This window comes from Notothenia coriiceps, unplaced genomic scaffold, assembly GCF_000735185.1.
Source record: "Notothenia coriiceps isolate Sejong01 unplaced genomic scaffold, NC01 NC01_scaffold00016067, whole genome shotgun sequence".
In the NCBI taxonomy this organism is placed as follows: domain Eukaryota; kingdom Metazoa; phylum Chordata; class Actinopteri; order Perciformes; family Nototheniidae; genus Notothenia; species Notothenia coriiceps.
This window is the reverse complement of record NW_011348768.1, coordinates 2827-12947: the sequence shown is the minus strand read 5'-3', so window position 1 is coordinate 12947 and position 10121 is coordinate 2827. Positions and strand designations below refer to the sequence as shown.

Sequence of the window (10121 nt, the reverse complement as noted above, 5' to 3'; positions counted from 1 at the left end):
GTTTCACACATTGCATTCAAAGTGTGTAAGTTGTTAATGTGTGTGTGTGTGTGTGTGCAGGTCAGCAGAGCCAGCCCCAGATGACGGACTACAGTAAGGCCTGGGAGGATTACTACAAGAAACAGAGTACGAGCCGCCTCTCTCTGAGCTGTTAGAGAGGCTCATTCATGCTTTCTGTCTCTTCCTTAGTGTGTTCTATAGGTTTTAGTGCATGTCAACAGGCACGTTCACACCGGAGTACTTTTCCCCGTACTTTTCCTGTTTAGTTCCGTTCGTACCCCTTATTTTGCGTTCACACCAAAAAGAGTACTTAGTGCCGGGAACTTTTACCCCCACTTTCAGTCCCTGCTAGAGAACAGGGACTTTCATGGGGAGAAAAAAAGTACCAATTTCTATTGGCTGGGCGGATTGCAAACCCCCCCCCCGTAAAACTCTGAAAATTTTTGTGAAGCCGCCATTGTATTTGCTCGCATTAACATTATTAGCATTAGCATTCGCCCAGCGCACAAACGCAGAGAGACTGGCTTATGGCAACACAAAAGAATACATGGGAGCGGTGGAGATGAGGAGGTGTCGGCATTCTGGTGATTTAGAAGCTGCTGGGAGTCCCAGCAGCTTCTACTGAAGCCAGTCCCCAACTCCGGGGACTTCCGGCCGGGGACTTCGGGTGGCAGTATACGCCGTGAAGTTGTTTGCGGCCTGCCAGTAAACCCAGAGCAGAGGAAGACGAAGTGACGTCAGCGGCTTAATTTGTGTAATCTTCCCTCAGGGACTTATTCCGGTGTGAACGCGATCTGTACTTAGTGCCATGGGGTACTAAGCTTCGGTACTATGTACGGCAAAGTACTTGGTGTGAAAGCGGCTAATGGTCTGCAGAGGCTAGAATCCCTTTGCTCCCTCCAGTGTTTCAGGACTTAGTACCGGAGCATCGGTTCTTGTGTTATTGTCTCAAGTAGTTTATTAGCTAGAATGCTAGGGTTCAAACTGGTTTACTAAACTATCTACGTTATGTAAACAAATGTGTTTCTGTTAGTAAAGCTAACGGACAAAGTATAGCTGTTAGCTTTACTGTTAGCTTTACTCTGTCCGTTAGCTTTACTTTGTCTGTTACCTTAGCTGTTGGCTTTACTTTGTCTGTTAGCTTAGCTGTTGGCTTTACTTTGTCCGTTAGCTTAGCTGTTAGCAGGCCCGGTTCTACGGGAGTGCATAAGGGTGCATTGCACCCTCAGTTGAGTCGTTATGCACCCTCATTAGAAAAATAAAAAGTGAAAAAAGTGAAAAATAATAAGAATATAGTTGAAATAAAATAAATTGTAATTGTGGTTAAATAACATTGTCTGCTGCATTTATTTGGTCAATTTAAACGGTAACGTTATTATGTCAGGCGCGCGTGACCTGTGCCGCTGCGTGTTCGTCATCTGCAAGGTGCTTACACAGCAGTCAATGATTGACATCAGAAAATGGTTAAAACAACCAGCCCTTATCGCCAGCAGTAACACTGCATCTACTGCAGGTAATAACAGAGATCATGGGGACATTACGTTACCCGCGGCCACTGTCGTGGACACTAACGCCCGACTCGCCGGCTTTGCCCGCCTCGCCCACGGAGGCGGAGCAGCCGCAGCCGTCTTCGTTTCCCCAAACACGCCACCCCTCTGCGGCCCGCAAGTGCCAGAGGACCTCGGCAAAACAGAGCCTGCCCAGGTATATTTAAAAAAGTACCCAACTCGCCTGTACAGTGGGGTAAGGCGCTCATGTTGCAGCTCATCAATCTCTGTTTCAAAACAGAGATTGGCTGGAATATTCATGTAAAAAAAGATGCCATCTTCTGCTATGCATGTAGACATTTCGGTTCGAAAGGGGAGTCATTTTTAAAATATCCATAAAGAAAAAATAAATCTGCTTACAGTTGTGTTTCATCTGGGTGTTGAGATGTATCCTTAGATCTCTTCATGTTTCTCTCAAAGTGCACCAGATTGATGCTTTTAACTTCAATATTTAAAAAAAAATCTGCTCCCGGACCCCCCTAGAGGAGGTGAAGACCCCCCTAGAGGGTGTTAGGTCCACTCCCCACTTATAAAAATAGCTTTTTACCACTGCACCCTCTCTAATCTCAGATGCACCCTGAGTCATTTTGTTCTGGAACCGGGCCTGACTGTTAGCTTTAGTCTGTCCGTTAGCTTTACTTTGTCCGTTAGCTTTACTGTTAGCTTAACTTTGTCCGTTAGATTTACTGTTAGCTTTACTGTTAGCTTTACTTTGTCCGTTAGCTTTACTGTTAGCTTTACTTTGTCCGTTAGCTTAACTTTGTCCGTTAGCTTTACTGTTAGCTTTACTGTTAGCTTTACTGTGTCTGTTAGCTTTACTTTACTGTGTCTGTTAGCTTTACTTGTCCGTTTAGCTTAACTTTGTCCGTTAGCTTAACTTTGTCCGTTAGCTTTACTGTTAGCTTTACTGTTGTCTGTTAGCTTTACCGTTAGCTTTACTGTTAGCTTTACTTTGTCCGTTAGCTTTACCGTTAGCTTTACTGTGTTTGTCATTCTGTTTGCTAGTCATGTTGGGCGTTATCTGATTGTTGACGTGTTGTTGTGTGTTCCCAGGTCAGTCGTCTCAGCAGAGTTCGGTGCCGGACTACACCGCAGCGTTAGCAGAATATTACAGAACGCAGCCCTACCTGTGGAACGCCGCCCAGATACAGGTAGGTTCAATACCTGCTGACCAACAGTCAACAATGGTTGTTTTTAGCTAAACAAACAAGACTTTATTGATCCCAATTTGGGAAATGTTTGTTTGCTGCCATACTATTGGTTGCTGTCCAACTGAATGAATCCCACTATTTTATTCAAATGTTGGCTTTTGTTCAGGTATTTTTAAAGAAAGGTTGTTTATGTAATCTGATGGAGTGATGGTGCGCCTGTGATGTCACTTCCTGTCCCTGCAGGATCACTAGAGGCTCCTCCCTCACCGGCGAAGGCCTCCGATTGGTCGTCAACTGCAAACCGAATCGGGGTTTCCTAGCATCGCTCTGCCGCTTCCTCCTCCTTCCTTTTGTAGAGAAAACTAAGGATTAACTGAAAAATCACGAACTCTCTTCTTTTCTGTTTTTTAACTTTACAAAGTCGAAATATTTTGTCAGGCAGATTTTTTGGGACTAGCCTCCGGTCTTTCGCTCTCCACGGTGTAGGCCTGGTTTTTCTTTTTGTTTTATTTTTTATCAAACTTGAACTTAAAGATGTATCAGTGTGGCTTCGAACAAAAAAATCCAGTATAATCTATATTTTGTCTAGTTTTATTTTCCACTAAGACAACGGTATGAGGCTTAGCAGTCTTGAGTAAGACATTTTTGTTTATGATAATGTTTTTAAGCATGCGTCAGATTGTGTGTGTGTTGACTCTCAGTTATTTTTTTTTATTTTGGCATAGAAATATTTTAATAGCGTCGGATGGAAATCTAATGTTTTACCGTCAGTTATTTTTTGTACTAAATTTGTGCTCGCTGGGTCTGTTCTCTAATTTTACCTGTTTAGTCACCATCTTGGAGGTGCAATGACGCGTTTATTGTTTTGGTTTGATGATAGTTCTTATTCCTGTATCTCTATAGTGATTCTTTAGTTTTTATGATGTGATGATGAATAAATGACGATCTATATTGCGTGTTGTCTAAAGCCAGATCTCTCTGTGGTCAAGCAGTTTGTGTCCTGATCTCCCGCCGACACCACGTGCCCTCATTTAAACATGGGGAGAATTACTATTTTCTTACAAAGTGAAACTTTATTATTGTTGTTGTAACTTGGCTCCGTATTTCTACTTTGTCGATTTGTTTGTAGACGAAGTGTCAGGAGCTGAACAATGAAGTTATCGATTCTATTAGATTGTGCGTTAGCTAAACGGGCGAGCTAGCTTGTTAGCAACGAGATGTGCTTTACCTCAACTGTATGTTAGCTGAGTGCATGTGGTGGATTAGCTGTTTCTGTTTTTCTTGTAAATTAGATTGTACTGAATGTGTGCGTTAACATTTTTCGTTGGAAGAAAGCGGAGACTAAAATCCTTCTTTTTGTTCATGTGTTCGTTTCGGCTAACCCACGACACATCTCAAATACCAGAGTTATTAGTACATAACGCTCTTGTCACTCAGGAAATATTTTAAATTTCATCTAGAACTAGCAAAGACTCCAAAGAACCTTCATCAGAATTACGTAAAACCCCAAATACACTCATAACATCCATTCATCCACTTAAAAAGAAGCTAGTTGTAGCCGCTAACAAACTGCCATAACAATGAAAAACTATTACGATGTACTCATTTAGGCCAATTTATATAATACCAATCGATAGCTAGCTAACGAAGCAACATTTGTGAATATTTCTCAGCTTTTCCAAACTTTAATTTGTTAGTGCGCTGGCAATATAACAATTGCAAATGTATTCCCATGAGCTAACTGGGCATAGATGTGTGTTAGCTATACTGTGTGTTGTGACTGCTAGGTGGCTGTCTGTTAGCTCCAAAAAACCTTTGCTGGCATTTACTTCCTAAAAAAAAAAAAAAAAAAGCCCCACTTTGCTACGTAAAAAGAAGCTAATACAACTTGCCAACAAAATGCCGAATGAATTTGAAACAATTAAAATCAATTATATCTGCTTTATATCCACTTGTCTACGTCAGTTACCTGGCTAGCTAAGGGGGCAACATCTTTGAATAATGTCTCAGCGTTTCAAGATCTCCCTAAATTAGCCGAATGTTTGATAGCTAGTAATTTAGCATAGGCAGCTAGTAAGCTAGCATATGACGCTAGCAAAACCGTGTGTGTTGTGACTGCTAGGTAGCTGTCTGTTAGCTCTAAAGAACCTTTGCCGGCATTTACTTCCTAAAAATCCCCAATAGATTCCACGTTGCTAAGAAGCTAATCCAACCTGCTACCTAAAAAGAAGCTAATCCAACCTGCCAACAAACTGCCGGAACAATGTGAAACAATTATATCCATTTATATACGTTAGTGACCGGGCTAGCTAAGGGAGCAACATCTTTGAATAATGTGTCAGCGTTCCAAAATCACCCTGAATTAGCCGAATGTTTGTTAGCTCGTTTTTTTTAGCATTTTAAGCTAGTTAGCTAGCATAATATGCTAGCTGGACTTCATTAGCAAAACTGTGTGTGTTGTAGTTTAATGGTGCTGTATGTTTGTTAGCTTAACTGTGTGTGAACGTTGTTAGCCAAAGGGGGGGGGGTGTGTGTGAGCTGTTTGTTGTGTGTCCTTAAGGCTGGGTTATGTCTCTCAAACGTTATTTCGGATATTTTTAAACACATGTACAAACGCAAAGTATTTTTTTGTTCAGAGTTTCAGGTTTAACCCATAACGCCTCCTTCAGCATACCTTTGTAGAGGGGTGATTCCAGCCTTTAGCCTTGTGTGTGTTAGCAGTGTGTGTGTTAGCAGTGTGTGTGTTAGCATTGTGTATTTGTGTGTCGGACCACAGAGAGGTTTGTCATGCGTTGAGGGAGATCTGGCGTCTGTTGAGTTGAATTTTGAATCAGTGGTTCTGCTTCTTGTATGTGTGACGATGACGATAATAATAATAATGACAACGATAATAATGCGTTCTCCTGTGCAGGGGGTCTATTTAAATCTCCAGTTTTGAATATTCAGTTTGTCGATAAGATAATATGGTTTGTGTAAATTTTCCACTCTGGCGGGTGCTCTCCAGTTTAAAAAATGTACTTTGTTATCCTGTTAAAAAAATGATATTGTTTAATTCACATGTTGTGTCTAACCGATTTTGCAAAGAGAAGCTGAGTGTGTTATTTTCTCAAGACTGCTAGGCTAACTGTCTCTCTCTTCTTCTTGTCTGTCTGTTTGCGTCTCAACGGACGTCGCCACGCTTTAAAAAAAACTGCCGGGACTTTTTATTTGTCTGTAATCGGACCATGTGAGCGTTATCGTGGTGTTGAGCGCTCCCGCAGCCCGTTGGCGTGGCGACTCCGAGGCGAGGAGAGCTGTAGTGACGGGGTTTTACTCCCCGGGTAATAATTAAAAATCACCGGAGTTGACGGCGGCTCGGTCTCCAGCCTCAGATCAAGGCTTCGAATCTGATCCCGGCTGAGACCCCAAAATCCAGAGTCTGGCTATAAAGTTGCCGCCTCCCCGGTTTAGATCTTCCTCGCCCCCACCCCTCGTCCTGAAGGGGTGACGGGGAGCTCTTTTGGTTTCTTGGTTTCTGTTGTTTTTCTAATGGACAAACGTCCTAACTGTAACCTGCAGATTTTTCTATTAGATTCTATTGACAGATAGAGTTGTATGAACCCGAGCCACGGGACTGTCGGTGGCCGAGGGAGAGGAAGATGGATGATGATGATGATGTTGATGATTAACATGAGGGCTAATAAACAGGCTCGTTCTTTCTGACTCGTGTCTTTATCTCTGTCTGATGCACAACACAAACCAGGGGGGAACTAACGTGTTATGGGATTTGAGGGAAGAGGCCAAAAAGTCACAATGTCCTCATAAAAGCTTCTTCTGCATTAGTGAGCCTGAAGATTCACTAGTCATGTGATCAATCATTTTAATATCTTGAGATCACTATGTCCGATTAGTTTATATTTTATTAATCAGAAATTGGAATATTGTTTTGTACTTGCAGCAAAAAAAAAGAAATACACAATCAATCAATGTTTATTTATATAGCCCAATATCACAAATGTTACATTTGTCTCAGTGGACTTCACAGTTTGTACAGAATATCAGTATGACAATACGACACCCTCTGTCCTCAGACCCTCTGTCCTTAGACCCTCTGTCCTAGACCCTCACATGGTACAAGGAAACACTTCCAGAGAAACCCACAGTTTAAAGGGGAACATGGGAGAAACCTCAGGGAAAGCAGCAGAGGAGGGATCCCTCTCCCAGGACGGACAGACGTGCAATAGATGCCGTGTGTAAATTGAAGAGATAATACATTTACAGCATAGGGTAGTCCAAATGTTTGGAAATGCATGTGTCTGTAATAAGAAGATGAATCCACGAGGATGTCAACAATCCTGTGGAAGCCATCAGGGAAGTAGTATGATGAGAGTCAGGCAGGACCACAGAGACAGGTTCAGCCACGACTCAAAGTCCAGGACTCAGGATAGAGGATCCAGGACTCAGGATAGAGGATCCAGGACTCAGGACTCAGGATAGAGGATCCAGGACTCAGGATCCAGGACTCAGGATAGAGGATCCAGGACTCAGGATAGAGGATCCAGGACTCAGGACTCAGGATAGAGGATCCAGGACTCAGGATCCAGGACTCAGGATAGAGGATCCAGGACTCAGGACACAGTAGAAAGAAGTCTCTAAAAAATACACAATATGAAAAATGCAAAACAAATTAGAATACCCAAAATGAACTACAATAACAGAATAATATTGACGTATACTATATCCGGCTAATCTTAATTTTGTATACAAATCCAATGCACAAAGCTTCTGTTCGTACGGAGCGAAGCTGAGGTTTAATTATTTTAACTTCTGTGATTTAATGTCGCAAAATACAAATTGTTTATTTTACTAAAAATCTGTCCTAAATATTTATTTATTACACTTTTTATATCAAGGTAGTGTTTCTTTGAGGATATTGGTTTTATTTAGGTGTGTGTGTGTGTGTGTGTGATATTTCTCTCGTTTAATTTTCAACAATATTTTATTTATAATTAGTGTTCAGTTCTTAATATAATTTAAGTGGAAGATATTATTTGTCCTGTTCATTTCCTTCTTTTGTTCACGGTAAAATAGTTGAAGTACTCGTGTCCTGACAGGGAAAGTGGGAATTATTATTTATTAATATTTGTATTATTAATGTTCCCCGAGCGGAGACAGATGGTCTGACTGACGGTGTGATGTCATCTGTCATTAAGACATTACTGTAATCACACACACACACACACACACACACACACACACACACACACACACACACACACACACACACCTCGAGGGACCAGTAAACTGTGTGCTCTTCCTCTGCAGGTTTTCTATCAGTGCATATTTTAAAATATGAACGCAGCACTAATCGTTGAATTCAAACTGATCATGCACAAATGTGTAATAANCTGCAAGAGGTGAAGAGTGTGCTGTTACTGGCAGAGTGTGTGTGTGTGTGTGTGTGTGTGTGTGTGTGTGTGTGTGTGTGTGTGTGTGTGTGTGTTCTCCTTTGCTAAATGAATCCACCCACCTGACAGGTGTGGTAATTAAAGCAGATTAAACAGCATCATTACATGCTGCACATTGATGCGGTGTCTCCACTGAGTGCTTAACACTTCATGCTGGATTGATCTCAATTAGAAAGTATTATTATAGTAAATGTATTCTTAAATATTTCCTTTTTTATCCCACATGTCTCCAATTGTTTGCAGGATAATGCACATATTTGAACACAGCAGTTTCCTTATCATTTCTCCCCCCCGGGTATGAAACACGTGAGACCTAACTCTGACTGAAGGATGAGTTGTGTGCATGTTTGGTTCCCTCTGATCCTCCGTGGAGAAGGAAGGGCTTGTTCCTCCAGACGCCAACGAGGAGCTTCGAACCAGCTTTTCATCACCACGCACAGCCGACAACCCCCCCAACGAAACTTAAGATCAGAAGCAGTATTTTACGGTGTGCTATGCATGGGTCCGCCTTGAGGGGGCTAGTATCAGAAATGGGAATGACCTTGAATTGGGGTTCCTGCCATTAACCGGGTCGTCTTGATATTCTGTACAAACCGTGAAGTCCACTGAGACGAATGGAGAGTGTGTGATATTGGGTTGTTTCAATTAAGTTTGATTGAAAATGATCAATTATCTGCAGAAGTTCCTCCTGGAAAATGTCAGAGATTTCCTTGGAAGAAAAAAACATTTCAAATCTTCTTGTCAATTGTTTAGATTTTTAATTTGAGTCTGATTTTTTTTACAGTAGTTGGTCAAAAATCCTGAAACGCCTCAATTTACTTCCAGAACATAGTGACATCACTATCGAACACTCACGCTCCTATTGGCTAGCGCTTCAACACATTACCTGGAGAGACACGGGGATGGGGATGAAGAGGATGATGAGGATGGATGAGGATGGAGAGGATGATGAGGATGGATGAGGATGGAGAGGATGATGAGGATGGAGAGGATGGAGAGGGTGAAGAGGATGATGAGGATGGAGAGGATGGAGGATGGATGATGAGGATGGAGAGGATGAAGAAGATGGAGAGTGAGAGGAAGGTGGATCTTATTGTGAAAGAGAGAGAGAGGATAAAGTGCAGAGGAATCGGAGAGATGGATGAAGAAAGGTTGACATCAGACAGGAAACAACAAGAGGTGAAGAGTGTGCTGTTACTGGCAGAGTGTGTGTGTGTGTGTGTGTGTGTGTGTGTGTGTGTGTGTGTGTGTGTGTGTGTGTGTGTGTGTGTGTGTGTGTGTGTGTGTGCGTGTGTGTGTGTGTGTGTTGCGGTGCGCAGTGGTCATAAAGTACAGGAAGGAGCTCTGTAAGTACAGATGAAGCTGATTAAACATTAAAGTGATGGCGATCTGGATCTCGTCCAAATGTCTCCCGTGATGCTCAGGGACCAGCGATAAACTGTCCGTCTCTGTAACCCGGCAACAGCCTGAGAAAACATATTATGGGATGGCGGAGCGCGGGACCCCGGCGGAGGAAACATGAAGTCATTATCTGATGCTCTTTCAGGGTTTTCACTGCGCCAGCTCAGCCCGTGTTCTCGCGCTCAGAGCCAGAGGGGCGCGGGCTGGATTACCCAGACTGCGTTTCATTGAGCTGTTCATATTCACGGCTTGTATTCATGTGTTCTATACCTGTTGTGTTTATTTCATTATCTTTGCTTTGTAATGCCTGTTTTTAAATGCCCTTTTATAATGTGTTTCTGCTGTATTCTTAAATGTCTTTTATTTTAATTTGCACTTTGAATTGCCGTGCGCTGACAGGTGCAGTATAAAAAACGTGCCTTGCCTATTAGCCTATTACAAAGGTCTCAGTCTCGGAGAATGCATTTCCCTTTATTCCAAAAACTAAATAACCATTGGATTAAACGTCCAGTATTTGAAATATATTTGCATTTGATAGAAATGTATTTGAATCCCATTACAGCCAAAACATTTTT

The 10121-nt window shown here is 42.1% G+C and overlaps 1 long non-coding RNA gene across 1 annotated transcript; it reads left to right on the top strand.

Annotated features, from left to right (window-relative positions):
- Nucleotides 1-34: 34 nt before the first annotated feature.
- LOC104949388 (uncharacterized) lies at nt 35-6400 on the top strand. Its single transcript, XR_798798.1, has 3 exons — nt 35-126; nt 2601-2698; nt 2942-6400. It is a non-coding gene; the product is annotated as an uncharacterized lncRNA (long non-coding RNA).
- Nucleotides 6401-10121: the final 3721 nt, after the last annotated feature.